General features: G+C 26.3%; 1 protein-coding gene and 1 non-coding gene across 3 annotated transcripts in view; one reads left to right on the top strand and one right to left on the bottom strand.

Annotated features, from left to right (window-relative positions):
• The window catches only part of LOC114123317 (ion transport peptide-like), an 87,157-nt gene that overhangs the window by 21,406 nt on the left and 47,262 nt on the right, over window positions 1-18,489 (bottom strand). The window lies entirely within an intron of this gene.
• Window positions 10,323-10,462, top strand: LOC114123322 (U4 spliceosomal RNA). The gene has a single exon (XR_003592337.1). It is a non-coding gene; the product is annotated as a U4 spliceosomal RNA (small nuclear RNA).

Below are 18,489 nucleotides of genomic sequence, written 5' to 3'. Positions count from 1 at the left end.
AAGAGTACAATATAGAATAATAAATGTATAAAAAAATTATAGTATGTATATAATATATTATTAGTTATTACCTATAATATCTGTGATTATCATTAATATGTTATCAAACAATTATATATTCTATGAAAAGTGTAATCAGTGATGCGTATTGCTAAAAAATCGTACTTATATAGGTATAAATTTACTTTCAATGGTTGGCTAGTTGATTTTTTTTATTTCTCGTTAAATTAGTAATATTTTAATGCATTATTATTATTTAAATAAATACTCTATAGTCTATACACTATTTTCACGTTAGATGTCAATTGACAATGATAAAAATCGTAGGTGTTAAAAAAAATTTTTACGAATACAACAAGTACATGTATACTTTGTATTTTAAGGAGGTATTTTTGAATATTTTTTGAAGTATATTCATACTCCTACCAAAAAAAAAAAAAAAAATCATGAAAATTATTCGTAACACGCCAATTTAAAAGTCCAATTTTAATTACTTAACTAATGCTAAAAATAACCTACTTAAAAATATTCATTACTTATTATTTGTAAGACTATATTATGAGCATTAATAAGCACATGATAAATATTTTTAAATGGCTAGAAATCAATAATAAGAAATTATAGAAATTAAGAATTCTATAGTTTTTTTTTTTTATTAAATTCTTGATACTTAGAGTACAGTTTAACATTCACTTTTTACTATAAGTTGTAAACAAATTAATACATTTTCTCAAGAAAATTCTTTACATTTTGGTGTTAATAAGTGGTACACAAAAATTTATATTGACCTAACGTTTGCGAAAACTATTATTTTTTTTTAATTTTAAAACATAAATATTCATTGCATATCATGAAATATGTTAGGATCTTCTTTTAATCCATAATTTATCGAATCCCAATTTTTTTAAGTGTTTAAAAATCTAAAGAAAACTTAAATTATTGGCCTTATATTAAAAATAATACTGTATAGGTGACTTCAATTTGTGTGTCACTGCTACGTAATGGTGTATATACGTTGCGGGGAGGTAAGGGATAGGACTACTGCTCAGGATTCCTTCCCTCTAATTCGAGCAGCTAATTATACAATATACACGATTTTATACATCTCAATAATATTGTACACTATTTATGAAGGAACAATCAAAAATGTATTTCTTTAACTCCATTTTGAGTGTCCAAACACTTCGTCGAGTTGTAGATTTATGACTTAAAATTGTATGAGTATTAAATACCCATACGTGCTTTTTATATACCTATATTATATTATATATATAATATATCTGATGATACAGCCGTTGTGTCTGGGCGCGTATGTACAAGAACGCGCGAATAAACGTGCCAAGAAGTGCACTCGTGCGGCAACGAGTGGCTGATGCAACAACACTTTCTCATTTCACCGAGGACAAAAAAAAATTATTTCAAACCCCTCCGTGTACCCACCTACACACGTGCGTCTGCAGAGTACAACCGACTCGCCGACATGTCCGTACAGGTCGCCGCGGACCCTATATTATATATTATTATTTCTACTGCATATTATTATAATATACGCGGTCACAATATAATATATTATATTATATGCGCAGCCGTACAGGTATTCTATCGTCGTTACAATAATATATTATATTGTTGTCTGCAGATGGTATCTATGTGCGTATACGTGCAGTGTGGGGTGTGAGCGACTCCGTCGAGTGGACCTCCTCCGTAACTCTATACTCGTATATGTGCTGAACCGGCCCCGTTCGAATCGGTTCACGCGCGGTTTACGTGTTAGCAAATGCGTAAGGGCGATCATTGTGTAAATGAGATACCTAGATGTATGTATTATAATATAATCGGCAAACGTTAAGGATTTTTTAGCCACGGATGTATATAAATATCTCATATTTAAACAAGAAATGAAATTGCGAGCGAGCGGCTTGAGGCTTCTATTTACTTAATATTAAACATTTTTTTTTTTTTTGAACCCATATAATGTACGAACAAAAATCATAAATGCACTTTATTCAAATACACCGCGTGTTTAAAAACATTTGCGAAATAGATTACAAAAATGAACAATAATAAAACATTTGGTTGACTTTTAAGTTCTTTTACTACTTCTCTTGCTTGGATATTGGGCATTGGCACAGTATTATCGTAAGGTACCTACCTTAAATTCATATGAATAAACATGTGTATATTGTGCAAATACATATTCATAATATAATAAGAAAATAAATAAATAAAAAATATTTTTTTTTGGCACGCGAACTGATGCGGAAACGCCAAATCTTGCATATATGTATGATAGGAGGTTTGTAGTAGAACCTATAGGCTACAATTTACATTATTAATGCGGCAGTTATTATACGCCACAAAGCATGAATTCGTGAGCATTAAAACACTAGTATTAAAACAATTGTTAAAAAATTCGCGTACGTGGGTTTTTTACGCGTTCGGAAGAAATAGGTATACTTATACTTCGGATATACCTACCTGCTTATAATATTATTAATGCAATGGTGACGCGCAGTGTTGATGGGAAAAAACGAACCGGAAACGGTGATTTATAAAACAGTTAATTTACACGAGTAAATCTAGTAAAAATTACATTTACTGTGATAACGGCACAAACTTAGAAGTCCAGAATTATCATGTATTAAAATAAATTGTACAACCGAAATGTATGCAGATACAGTGACTATACGCACGTGCGAACTAATAATTATAATTTGAAATTAATCTTATGTACTTAATATATAAATAATAAATCAGTACTCTTAAGATAGCTACTAATTTTACATGAAGGTAGGGCTAAAAGTCTAAGACCTTTGAGGATAAAACTAGACCGTTTTGGATTCCATTAATTTGTGTTTGACAGTATTATATTATTACATTATTATATACATAATGGATTAAGTTCATAATAATTAAAAAAGACACTATTAATAACTAGTGTGCTAGGATTATATTAGTTTTTTTTTTATTTATGATAGCGTTTGTGTCCATATCTTAAAAAATGGCAGATATCTCTAATCTTATACATAAATAGGTACCTACTTAATAATTATGGATACTTGAAATTTTAAAAGTATTTATTAAACTTATTTACTTATTGCGATTTGTTTAAAGTTTGATAATAAGCTTTTAGTTAAGCCAAACTCTTACCCCTCCTCTCTGGATTATAACACACTGGACACTGGTATTGTGATACATGTAATCTTTTTTTTTTTTAACATAATGATTTATGACCATATAATACGTGATTTTTAATTATTTAAGATACGGTATTTTATAAAACAAATATATATATATATATAATATATAAAATATACATTTTATCATTTACTTTAATTTGAAAAAATAAATTGTATTTTTTTTTACTTTTACTAAATATGTTAAATATAATAGATTAGTAAATATATTGCTGTATGGTGCGTTTTAACAATGAAACATGACCAAGCTGAGGGTATAATTCCATAAACGCAAAACTAATTTGTTAAATAATAATTACTAAAATATTTAAATATATATCTTATACTTACAATATTTATTAGGTACAAAAAATACGGTGAAGAGAAGAGTTAGTTTTATGGAATGGGAGTGCTAATCATCCATTGGTACCCCCGCGCGTATAAGCGCTAATAACATATTTTATATTTTTTATTGATATTTTTTGTCCATCTTTGTAAATAATACAATTATAATAGACCCTCTTGAGTCTTGACCACACACATTATAAAATTGTAAAAACAATATTTTAAAATGTTCTGAATTATTTGTAGCAACTGAGCTAGGTATATACGAAATAAATTATTTTGCTTTTAGATTTTATCGAATATAAAAACAGTACACAAAAACATTTAACCACAGAAAGATAACAATAACAATCTTTTACTGAATAACTGCAAATAATGCCTTCAAACCAGAGTCTTAGAAAAATAAAATATATTGTATTTTCTTACGTGTTTAACGTTGATGAGAATTCTGGTCGTGTGTCCTATTCAAATGTACTATTTACTATCACAATATTAAGTTAAGAAAAAGTCTCAGTCCCCGGGCACTGCAGTGGTTAGAGAAATTAAAGACTGCTAGTTTTCACGCCAAGCGTACTTATACAGACAGAGATAACTTCCGTGTCACGAATTTGTAGATAAAACAACTTGATGATTATGTATAAGTACAAATGTTCAACGAGTGTATTATTATAATTATATTATATTATGTAATTATTTATATGATTATACCAAACGTGAAATAGTTATTATAATTATTGTGCATAAGAAATTGTTTTATGTTGAGCTATCAGTGGACAGTGGTAACTAGCAAGTACGAAATACGAATTTCCTATATGTGACTGATCAGTGACCAGGGTGAGTCAATACGACAGTATACCTACCTATAAATTCCTAAAAAGTTATCTACTTAGATATTAACAGTTTTAGGTTCTGTACATTTATACGCATACATTTAACGATAATCAATGTTGTACTAATATAATACATATAGTTTAACAAAATAAATTGTATTTACCTGAATTAATAACAAGTTAGTTAATTGACTAAAAGTGGTTATTATTTTAATAACAAATAAATGTCCCAAAAAACTAATAATTTCTCCCTATAAATGTATAGATTTTTAAATATTTTTGCAATATAGATATTGGAAGATGATATTTAATAAAAGACTAAAATATATTTTTTTGGATTCGGTTTTGAATTAAAAATAGCATGACATGTTTGTAACTCAAAAATATAAATCTTAATCTTAATTATTTGTATTAATTTATAAATTTAAAACTAAAAATTAAAATCTATTACTGCAAAGGTATTTATTTAAAAGTCAACATTAAAGAATAACTGGATACACAATAATCTATAGTTACTAAAGTATTAAGATTTTATGATTATAATTCTTTTTCAAAATTTAAAATGTAAGTATCGTAAATTAATTGTTTTTAAAAAAAATATTGGTTATATATGTTATAGTTGTAACTTGTAATTACTGTATCATAACTTATATATATATATAGTTTATAAATTGTAAAATGTATGTAGGTACCAAGTATCTACTAACATATCATTATAGGCTTTGGTTACGTCATTTTTTTTGTCCCGAGGTAATAAATTAGGGGCAATATGTTGAACCTTATTCAATAAATAAAAATTATTATTTTCAGAGAGCGAAGAGAGAGTTTTATCTAACGATTTTCAATTAAGTCCTCCATGAGCACTAAAATTTTACACCTAAGGCTTGGGTATTTCCCTACTTCGTCACACCGAGCACTCGATACCTACTCAGTTTTAATCACGTGTTAGCTATTTAATTATACTTAGTAGTTATTTGAAATATTGTGCACTTAACTCTCAAACACTCAATAATTGTTGCAGTTTGCAAAGACTGCACTAATGCACAATGAGCATTTTAGTAAGGTCAAAACGATATCAAATAAAAAGAAAAAATTAAAAACGTAGAATAAAAAATATTTAAAAAGATAAAATCTTAACGTTAACATATTTTTTGTATTTTTCTTATTAGTTATAAGTGTTTTCGTAGTTTAGTGTTATGAATAATACAATACGAACACATATTTTCTACTATGACAGTCAAAAATTTGTTCAATATTTTATCACCAAGTAGCGTTTTAAAATATTAAATGTCTACGTTACATCATTCGTTATACGTTTATACACAGTACTATGTAACAGTGACGTACACAGAAAAAAATTTTGGGGGGTGTTTTTGAAAATCAGTTATTTAAAAATGGAATTTTTTTTCTTTTAAATTCTTTTGTTTCCATCACGTCAATGCACAATAAGTATAATTTTATTTTATTTATAAATCCTGTTTAAGTATTTTTTTTCTTATTCAAATTATATTATTATTTTAATTTGTTAGTACTTATTACATTTTTATTACAAAAATCAAATATTTCGAGGGGTGTTTGAACACCCAAAACACCCCCCTGTGTACGTCCCTGCTATGTAAAATCCAATAGTAGTAATAATATGTGGTATTTATTATAATTTATATTATATTATGAAATGCGTTATATAATGTATTATTATGTATAATATTGTATTATGTATTTATGTTACCACTTATACATAAAAAAATACAATTTATTACTTATTATTATAACATTGTCAAAATAAAATATGTTTATGTTAATTGGTAAGAATGTTTTACAAAGCATTAGTATGATGCGTAAAAGATATAAGAAGTGTACATATCTTTAATCTTTTAATCTTGACGATAAATGCATTTAATTTATGAAAATTATCAAGATCATATAAACTAAATAAGTAGCTAATGATCATTCTATCGACCTGATTCTTAACCTGTAACTGTAGATATAAAAACTTTAATCCAATAGATTTTAAGTAGAAAGAGAAATGAATTTTTAGGCTTCTATTATAATATATTTATACTTTTTTAAATTTTTACCAGTACCTAGTCAAATGTATGTGATTATCCAAATGTAATGCCCTGTAATGTTTATATTGTGTCACCCTATTATATCCTATTTATTTTTTAAATTGCTTAATATATTATAATAATAGAAATGTATGATTACAGACACAGTAGTTTATACTATATTACTACTGTACCAGTGTACCATAAACGTATAATGTATATTATAATTATTCATATTGACAAACTCAAGAATCAGTGAGATATTTAAATTTATAGCCATCTAATAAAATAATTATAATACTCAAATATGGTAAATTAAATATCTTATATATTAATTACATATATAAACCAATATTTATATGTAGTAATATCTACTTACAAAAATACAAAATACCACAAGAAAGAACATTAAATACTTATAGTACTTAGCTTTAAACTGATAAAATTGTTTTGTTTTTTGCAATTTTTTTAAGTCCTATAATTTAGTATAATATAATATAATATCACTATTTATAGATGATTTATTATATTAACAATATTGATATATTATGGGTGTAACCATTAACCAGGAAATATTTTATAATGAAATGTAATTAGATATCACGACGACGGCTATATAATTATTATTTATTTCACTTTCACGTGATGACAATTATCTATACAATGATACCAAATTTATAATTTATACCATTCAAATTAATTATTACTTTTATTTCAGCTTATAAATCACCGATAATTTTTGTATTCTTTTGTATTTATAATTATTGTGATAGATTTTAGATAAATTTATTCTCAAATTGTATTTAACATTATAAAATTTTTCGCTAGGTAAAATACCAATAATAAAATAATACTTTAATAGAATAGATATTTCAGTAACAATCAATAGCTATAAAAAATACTAGAACATCAATAATTTATAATTTATACTGATTTATTGAATAAAATAATGTTAAGTAATTTAACATTTTTGTACGACGAAAATCCAGTTTATAATTTTTCATACTGTAGTTTCTATATTAAACTATTTAAATTAATAATAGGTAGGTACACGTGGTAGCGTTATCGGACCACTTAAATGAAATAATAAAAATTGCCAAACCTAACACTTATTTTAATTTTTATTCTATAACATAAAACTATTTTTAAAAAGTTAAACAAAATGATATGCTCCATAAAAAATATTTATTATCTGACAAAAACGTTTTAATATAATTGATATCAAGTTTAAAAATAAATATATTATATTATTTTGATGGGATAAAATATGAATATTACATTTACTTTTTACATACAAAAACTTAATCTATAGTATATTTTATACTATTTAACTATAGTATACGTAGGCTGTATATATACCTATACTATCATAGATGTAAGATTAATAGTCTATGATAAAAAATGGTTTAATATTTAATATAGTAAGTACCATTACAGTCATTACGTTAAAAATTCAGTTATATATTTTATGCAACTTATCTTATGGAAATAACAAAACGGTAAATACTACCACTTATTAAAATAATAGGGCTAACTGTAAATTTTAATATATATAATCATAAATTATTTTCTAAAATAAAACTAAACGTATAACTATCAAATGGACAGATCTATATAAAAATAAACCATTATCATATACCTGTATTATAATAATTTTAACTTCTATTTTAATCATAGATAATAAAAATCATTATAAAAAATCCAAACTAAATACATCAATATACTTATATAGATTACCTAGACACTTAGCATAATATCTAAATCCAATGCATTATAACTTTTATAGTATCTAAGCGTTTTAATTAACATATGCAGTTCACGTCGCATAATACGATTTTTTAGTACCTAACCTAAGACACATCTTTTTATAATTTCAGGAGTTATTATTATAATTTTGAATAATTACGATATTTGCTGTTTATCTTATAATTGATATATTTAAAAAAAAAAACACGTGTAAACTGTAATATTAGTATAATTAATTATTATTGTTATTTTAACGAAATTTACAAAAAGCCGAATAAGTAACTATATCTATAGTAATTAATATAAATAGTAAAATAACTTTGTATGTACGCCATATGCAAGTTGCTTTTTGAAATTAAGAAAGTAAGCAGAAAGTAATATGGTGTTTTGCACCCTCCTCTGTTTAAAGTATTAATTTATTTTGTGTAATCACGCATATACATATTTTTTCAAAAGCATTTTACTTGTATATTATTTTTCTATGTATATTTTATTTGATTACTAATGTTAGATTTATTAGAATTAATTATTAAGAAACATTGAAAGTTTACTATATATCTATATTATAATATGTTTAGCATATAGTTATTAACTGTACTCATTATAATGTGTTATGAATATTAATTTTCATAAATGTATTCATCATAAATTGCATATTATTTAATGTATGGTTTGGTATACAATCTTACACGGGTAGACAACATGTAACTTCGAACTTCAAAAACTGCAGTCTGCTATTAATAGTGTTAATGTAAATAAATATTTATTATTGTTAAATTATTTGAGGGCCTGAGGGGTAGAAGGATTTTACTTTCTCTGTCGCGCTTTACTGAAAGATATTTATTATATTTTCCCCTCACCCCTCAAAGAAAAAATGTACACCAAGTTATACCGCTAACACGTCACCTGGTACCTACTATATAGGCTAATATGGTAAGATATTACCGATTCGTTTAGATAATACGAATGCGGATACGACATAAAATCTTATCAATCGGCAATCACGATTTCTCCGCGGTTTAAGTATATTTTCAATTAAATATTTAAATACACCTGTCGCCCATTAAAACGTGGAATGTTAAATATAATTGTCTGAATGTTTAATCGAGTTTGATAACCCATGGCATTTGATTGTTTTTGAATATTGTAATAATAACAACCACTGTCACCATAACGATGGGATACATTTAAAAAGCTATATACATCAAGTGGGTCACAAGTGCTCGTATTATTACGGTAGGCAATAGGTCACAAATCGCGATTACTGATTACAGTGAAGGTATTATACACTCCATAACCGCTATAATGTTATAATTGTTATTATAATTATTATTCAAGAACTCGTTAACCCTGCGAACCCAGTCAGTGAATATTAAATAGTAAACAGTAAATACTTTTAAAATATTTTCATTTTTATAAAATACCATAATATTTTTTTTTTTGCTAGCTAGGTATCGAAAGAGTGTTTTAAATAATAAATATCGATTATACGTTTATAACAAACAATAAAGAAATAAGGTGTAATATTATGTGTCAATTAAACGAAGAGAGTTTATAATCCGATTGTTACTGGTAAAATAAAAAAAAAAAAAAAAGGAATATTTACACAAAACGCCTAAACGTCGAATCGATAGACAACGTTGTGCACGTACCTACTAGTACAATAAAACTGTAACCAAATGTGTACATATTACATTGTTTATTATTATTAAAATATTATTATCGTTTGATAATTTTATTACTATATAATAACAACAACAATAATAATATTATTGTGCGTAAATCGAAAATGGATCATTTTGGCGTATAGACGATTGCGATAACCTTTGTTAATCGTCCGCGTCGGTGGCGGCGATGGTGGTGGTGACGGAGACAACAACGGTCGTCCCGAACGAGTGAGCGCCAATTTTTGCCAATAGATGTCGTTGCTGAGCGGCGCGTTTGTGATGATCGCGCGGGACGCGCGAAACGCTGATCGCCAGCGGCCAACGCGCACCGCCCAACACGTTTGGCTGCTGACTTGTCGGATGAGCGTTCGGTTTCCGGCGCGCCGTCCGATCGGCGGACGGACAGGACGTGTGCCGAACTTCGAAACTAATGTTCGGTCGACCGGACGTCCGCACGCCGTGCCCGGATTCCACACTAGACATATAGGGGTGACATACGAGTAAATCTTCAGCTTTGCGCAGTGGCGATATCGTAACCAATGAGGTTCATCCGAGGTGCGATTATTGCTAGTTGAAAACTTTAACCAATACCCCGCCATGTGGACATGAAACACTGTCCGCGTAGGCAATTTTTAGAAGCTCTAACGGGCTCATTTCGGCAATTGCCATAAATCATGACACACTCTTTACATTAAACCCTTCATAACTACTCTCCCCTATCCTTTTCACGGTTCAGCCTTATACTAATGATTTCCTATTTCGTCCGTTCTTCTTACGAGACGGTCGTAATTGGCATACGGTCCTAATGTCCTATGCATTTCTGTTATTAATAATATTAATAAATTATGTATTATAAATATAATAATATTTTAAATACATATTATGATATGTTGATGTAGCAAATGGTTCAATATGTTTTTTAGGGAGTTTTCGGTATTTAAATGATGTTTGTTCGTCGAAATAAGTAACATTAAACATAACTAATAATCTAATAAAATATTGTTATAAATTATCATCAAATCGTAGTAATAGTCATTGAATGTCTGTTTGCGTACGCTGGTCACATACGAATACGCGATACTATAGTGATACGTCATGTTACGGGTATTTTTATCGTGTATTGACGATTGTAATAATAATTAATCTTTAATCGGACGGTTTTATTACCTGTACACTTTATCGGTGTTTGGCTATAATAGATACGTCATATTGAAACGCGTTGTAAATTTTTACAATAATTATTGTATGTAAATAGGTACTACATATAATGATACATTATACGCACTACAAGAATAGGCCGCTTATGTTTTTGGAATACTGATTTGGAAAAAGAATTCCACTTGGCGATTAATAATAATATAATAGGTAGATCGATCTACAGAGTAATAACTTTTTAGGTAGTTTTATCATTGAGCCCTAGTCTTGTGTATACGATTCACAGCTGATTCGCGTATTCGCATTCACACTTGAGACTATGTATTAAAATTTAAAAGAGATGATTTATTTTATCGTGTACAACAATAATATCTTATCTAGGTCTATGGCCTATGCTATAATGTGATACGATTATTATTTTACGATAATTAGTAAAAATATATTGAATTGTGAAAAAAATTACTCAAATTTTATTGTAATTAGTATTTAGGTGTAATGTGGTGAATATCATTTAAAGTTGAATAGAACTTAAATTAAATTAAATCAAAATTATGCCTAAAAATTATGTTATCTTGTTTACAATAAATCGCATTCACTGATTCACCCTGTTTAATGTATTACCACACACACACAAACTCGGTAACCAGTACACCTGAATTTGAATATAATAATATACAGAACACAACATAGGCTTAGTAGTTATATGACAATCCAGTATTTGACTTACATGGTAAGAGGGGGGGGGAGAGGAAACAATTTTTTTTTATGTACCTCTACCTATAGAGTAAAAATATTTAAATAAATATAAATCGACGAAAATACTCCCATCACTCGTAAAAGTAATTATTTACTTTTAGTATTTTTTAAGTCTTTGATTATACATTTATTATAATACTTATGTATTCACGTGAACACTAACCATATTGATACTACTTACAAGAAGTACGCCCTTTAGACAAGTTAGAGTACAGGTAAAAAACTATGTGTGACTAATCTTTCCATTTCTAGATTTTAATTTAGGGCTAAACATTTTTTATTCTATCTCGTAAAATTCATTATACTGGTAACCGATAGATATGTTGTATTATTTTATACTGTTTACAGGACTATCTATTTATTGTTAAACAATTCGTTAGGTAGTTTTTTTTTAGATAAAACTACAATACTTAGAGGACAAATAATGTTTCTGTACTATGGATTATGGATTTAAATTACTTTTACCGCTATTCCCCCGTAGTTTAGTTGATAACACTTCATTGATAACATTCCACCAATTTATCATCAAAATAATGTAATTATCGATATGGCTAGAATTTGATGCCTAAAAAATTAAGAAAATTCCCTATAAAATACATTAATACATTAAATTAAATAAAACGCTTGAATGTTTAAAATTTACTGAAAAACGAAAATTAAGATAAAAATATTAGATATAGAAAATTTTTTAAAATTTAATATGCTTTTTGCATGAAAATATATTATTATATATATATTTTATATGATAATTTAATATTTTGAATAAACTGAATTGATGATATCGAATTTCATATAAGTGCTTTCTTCAGATATTTGTTTTGTGTATTTTATTAGGTATACAGGTGTATAAACTATAAAGGTAACAGAAAAAATAAATTTGAAGAAAACATTTCTGGTAAATTAGAAAATAGACAAAAAAATATCTGTTCTACACTAGGTATGATAATAAGATTATTAAAAAAAAAAATAATAATAATAACAGGCATTAGAAACACAATAGAAATATTATAAAAATAATAGCTTTTTTAAACAGTAAGCGCTATTTCATTTAAATAGTTTTTTTATATTCAATTTTTAATAAGTTATATTCATGTTGATTTTATATTTCGTGGTTGCATATTAACATTTTTAAGTTCTAGTTATGCTTTATCATTTTCTTCAAGTTTTATTTTATCAGTTAGGTCCCAAGCAGTGTTTATGACCTACAAAATTGGTAGATGTATTGTTTCAACTATACGAATATATTATGAATTTTGCATGTACTTATATAATAGATCACAACTCACAGTCTACAAAAGGAATTTTAGACAGGCGTAGCACGTTTGGTAGGTACACAATATAGCGATATAAAACGAGTATAAAAAAATGTGTAACTTGTGTAAGCATAGATAACAGGATGAATATCGAACGATAGTTGAACAAACAAGTTACAGAAAATTACTTAGTATTATTCAAATTATTGCCAATAATACAAAAATCGAAGACAGGATGAATACAATATGAATAAATATATATTTTTTTTATCGATTTATTTTCTTATTAAAATATTGACTAGGTATACATATTTTTCTCAAAATTTAAGTTTATGTTGTCTGTTGGTCAGAATAAATTATATAAGTCATATAGTATTTAAAATGACAAAATGTAAAGTAAGATCAATTTTAATTGTGATAGGTAGTAAAAATAGTAGAATATGTACATACATTTCGTTAAGATCTTCAAATAAAATGATTTAAATTTGATTTTATGTGTAAAATGATTAAAATTCCTTAAAAACAAAATCCTAAAAAATTTCATGTATAATAATATATATTTCAACCCCAGCTCCACTTATTAGTTATCATAAAATAATTTTTATCGTTGTACCCCTTATTACCTACCATAGAATTTTTACCTGTGAGTCGCTTTTGTAAAACTTCAATATAATACTATTTAACCATATAGTCAATAATAGAAATATGAAATGGGGAGAGGGCTAATTTGTATTACAATATGACAAAATATATAACTTTAGTAAATATATAGGTACGGTAGAGGTCATAATTTGATTGATTTAAATTTTTAGTTTATTCATATATTTTTTTAAGGTTTTATACTTTGGTGGGTCTGCAACATTTATTAAAGTGTTTCACCCCAGAGCACGTTTCTAGATACATCATATAGGTACATAGTCACAAAAAGTCGACTCACGAAATTCGTTCGACAATTTTCGTTAGTGCAGTACAAAAACATTATAATAATTAAATATTAGCAGTTATTTTAAATTTAGTTTATTATAAAATAATAAAATTAGTTAATAATAATTACTGTTACACAACTAATATTGACTAATGTAATCGTTTGCAATGTAAATCGAATACTGACCCCATTTAACCTTATATATTTCAATTAATATAAAATCTATATTTTATGATTTTATGTAGGCGCTTACAGCTTAATGATTTTTCTATTTAGACATTACAGTAAAATACAAGAATTATAATAATTAGGTAACAAAGCAATAAATTTGCAGGTCAATTGTATTTTCTCATAATATTATAATGTATACTTTATGAACGGACGTGTGTTGGACATTCAATACCAAATTCCTCATATTGCAACGGCCAATATATAATATGTTTTACGTACCACACACAATAGTGGCTAATTTCTTAAGAATTTTAATTTATTTAATCACTGCTTTGAATAATCACGTGATTTAGTGATTTATATATAGGTGTTTAAACATTTGCAACACGTGCTACAATCCTAATATCTAAAATTATGTAGTTAAATTGTTATTACGTCATAATAACCACATATGTATTTAGTATATTTTTAGTTTCTACGAGTGCTTAAAACGGGATAATTAAATACAAATAATATACCTAAGACCTAACCATACCAATCATATAAATACCATTTATAACATAGAAGAAAAAGTAATGAACACTTGATATCTCATCATGTCTCTAAATTGATTTTCTAAAGCAAATACGTTTCACCCGAAAAACTTATCGATTATATCTTATTTCTTTGACGATTGTATGACTTGAGTACTTTTTTGCGGGGGCAAGGGAGAGCTATAATCTTTAAAACCACTACAACCTATCGCTTACGTATTCGATCATTATTAACGGAAATTAAACTCATAAATACAAATACAATATAAAGCAGTGTTGGGTAAATTACTCGTTAAACATTAAATAGGTATATTTGAAGGTGAAGATTCTGGAGAGTATTAGAGTGGAGGGTGCTTAAATACTCGATAAAATATAGTGCTATGAGGCTATCCAACATAATATATCTGATGAATTTACCAATATAAACATTTTAAACACATCTCTCTTAATACTTATACCTAGTTATTTATTGCGAATTCAGTAAAATATTTATTGATTTTGTATAAACAAATGTTCTTAAAATAAAAACATTTATCCAAAGGAATTTTTTTAAATTTATAAATTCTTCTGAAAATATTCGACACATCTACACTTTTATACAGATGATGTACACGTGAAAATGCACGGGCCACATTTTATTTTTTTTTCTGTAAGATAAAATACCAATTTAAACAAATAAGTAATAAATAATGTCTGTTTGTTATGTTTAGTCCAATTATTGAACGACGACGATCAGTATTCAAATTACATTCAAACATTTCGATACATGGAATGTCGATGATGATGATGTCATTGATTTTGCCGTCAGGCGTTCGCGCTTTTATATATTCACACACAATATATGTCCATTGTAAAGACGTTATTATACGCATATAACTATATTTATAAACATCGGTCATTCAGGCGTAACCAATTTACAATATACGCAATTATATTGTTATGATATCAATAATGATTGAGTTACTATAGATTATATTATTGACACATTTTCGTATAAGGATTTTGATCGACTTACAGGTATCTGGAGTTATAATCAGTGTAATTGATACATGTTTACAATTTATTAATCGTTCTGTAATACGTGATATCATAATATGCCGATTGCCGAGTGTTTACAAATTGCAATCAATGATATAACAATTTATATACGTGTAGGTACAGCCAAAATTTAAACGGCACTTTGTCGTTTTCAAATTTTCTGTAATCGTATTTGTTTTTTACTATGCTTGTACCGACTGTATGTAAAAATAAAGCGTACTCAATATTAAATTATGATTTTGTTTTGTGATTATTATGTCTGTCTATAATAGATTTATGGTGTGTAAACTTTGTACATCGTGTTAGTATATAATAGTTAAAATAACTGCTTTGATTCAATCGGATATAGGTATTGTTATTTATTATGAGTCAATTTAACATTACGTATACTTAATTATGAAATAGCTAGGTAAGTCTAGTTTAAAAACAAAACAACCTTTTTTTCTTGACATCGATTGCTTACTAATTTCAAATACTTACATAATAAAATACATAGGTATCTGTGTTGTAACTAGGTAAACTGGGGCCACAGTGTTATTTTTAATAAAAGCCAAAAGGGCCCTAGTATAAGTTTTAGTTAGTTTTTATGTTTATTCTTGTAAAACAAAAAAAAATGGGATGGATAAATTGTTGATTAATAGAGGATTCTAATATATTTCATGATATTGAAGGAATACAAAATTTTTAATTTTTTAAAAAAGTACTATCTAATAGTTTAGTTTTATTTTATTATATATATTTCTACTATTTATTATATCTTAACATATTATTATTACAATTTAAAATATTTTTGTTTTGAAAGAATTTTTTGTTTTATACGCATCCATGTAAAAAAGCAATAATATGTTAAATGCCCAATAGTACTTCTGATTCTGAGTAGCAAAAATCTTACAAAAAATATTTTTTATAATTATAATATTATAGTACTGTAAATTAATTTTTTTGTATCATATTAAATTTGAATGTTCACTCACGGCTCGCGGGGGCTCAACTACACTTAGTATATTATATCCACAATTTATTTTTTTTAACAATACACCTCTGAATGTACTCTATTAATAGAATATACGTTATAGATGACACATTAATGCCAATCCCAGATAATAGATAATATATACAATATAAATTATACATACTCATATATTTATTATTTATATTATATTTTTCTACATTGTGCTTTCGATAATTTTATTTTTCTATTATTGAATATATTGGATGGTATATAATAAACATTTTTCATACAACAAAATACTATTGTTTTTAAATTTATTATAACATTTTTAATCAAATACGGAAACATGATATTTTTGGGTTAACCTTGGTTTTGGTCAGTAAATATTTGGAGGACCCAAATACCCAATGATTGACATATTCCCAATCATCCTGATAATTACGCAATTTCTAAAACAGGAAAAATGTTTTAGTCTACTTTATATAAAATAGACAATACTATGACTAAGAGTTTTTAACTTCGTACATTCCAAGTATACATAATTGCCCAAACTTCACTTTTTAAACGTTATTTACGAATCTACCAATGCTATTTACGAGAAGCGTAATACAATTTATTATGAGAATGCCGAAGATAGGAACTGCGAAAATATCCATTAACACTGCGCGACTAAGCGTTATTATCTTATTTACCTTACTTTCTTTGTGTAGTACCTATATTTTAATTTTGAATAGATGAAGTATTTTTATTTTCTAACACAGAGAATATTTTTATTTAGGTTGTACAATTTGAATACATTTATAATAAAAATTATTGGGTGAATTATTATACTTCACTAAACTAGATGCTGTAGTGGTAATATTATAATAATAAGTGAGAAATACATTTTTTCATATTATGTTATAATTAGACTGGCATAATTATGGAAAATGTTGTTTATGGCTTAAAATTAAATGTATTTTGTAAAATTATATGATATAAGTTTATAGCTTTTATACTAATTAATAATATTTTTAATTTATTATAAATACGAAATTTTAAGATATATTTTTTTTTATAACTGTATTTTATAGTAATTAAATTATTTTTTAAACATATATATATATATAAGTTGTAAAAAATGATATTAATTTAAAAATGATAATAATTACTTACTTTATAATAATACAATTTTATGATCCTTTTGGTAAACTTTATAAGTGTTTTATAAAAGTATTATAAAATATAACACATCAGTAAATTTATATTTTATGATTATTAATTATTCGTAATTTAAACTTTAAGTTTGTAACGTATTATGGCCTTGAGCCATGGACCATGTACCTATAGTATGGAAACATTACAATACTTTTTACCAAACTAATAAAAACGCATTCAACTAAATATAGAATATCGTAAATTAAATTTTAGCTGTTTACTCAATCTATATATTTAAAAGAAATTAAAGATGATTTCGTCATTCTAAGAAATACTTTTTGTTTATCTGTTACATTCTTAGTCGTTCATTTTAAGTTATTAAAATGTATACATCTCATATTTGTGTATATAAACATTGTATTTATGATGTGAGCAATTCGTAATCAACACTATTTTTAGTTAAGTAATTAACTTTAAATTTTCGTTTTATAATGAAAAATCTCTTATGATTAGGTACTTAATGAACGACAACTTACGACAATGATGCTAACCTAACTGTACGAAGCAATATACTTATTTATTACGATTCTAATTTTTGTTCCTCGTCAATCATCATTATGAAATGTTTTGTTTAAAAATATAAAATTCTATTAAAATAACATTTTAAATTAAGTGCATGATATAATGGAATAGATTGCTTCTAAGAAAATTGAATCTGGATAAAATACCCATTTATAAGTTGTAACACATAATTATT

Source organism: Aphis gossypii, chromosome 3 (assembly GCF_020184175.1).
Source record: "Aphis gossypii isolate Hap1 chromosome 3, ASM2018417v2, whole genome shotgun sequence".
NCBI lineage: Eukaryota > Metazoa > Arthropoda > Insecta > Hemiptera > Aphididae > Aphis > Aphis gossypii.
Note: the sequence above shows the minus strand (reverse complement) of the source record. Positions and strands in the feature narration are given on the sequence as shown.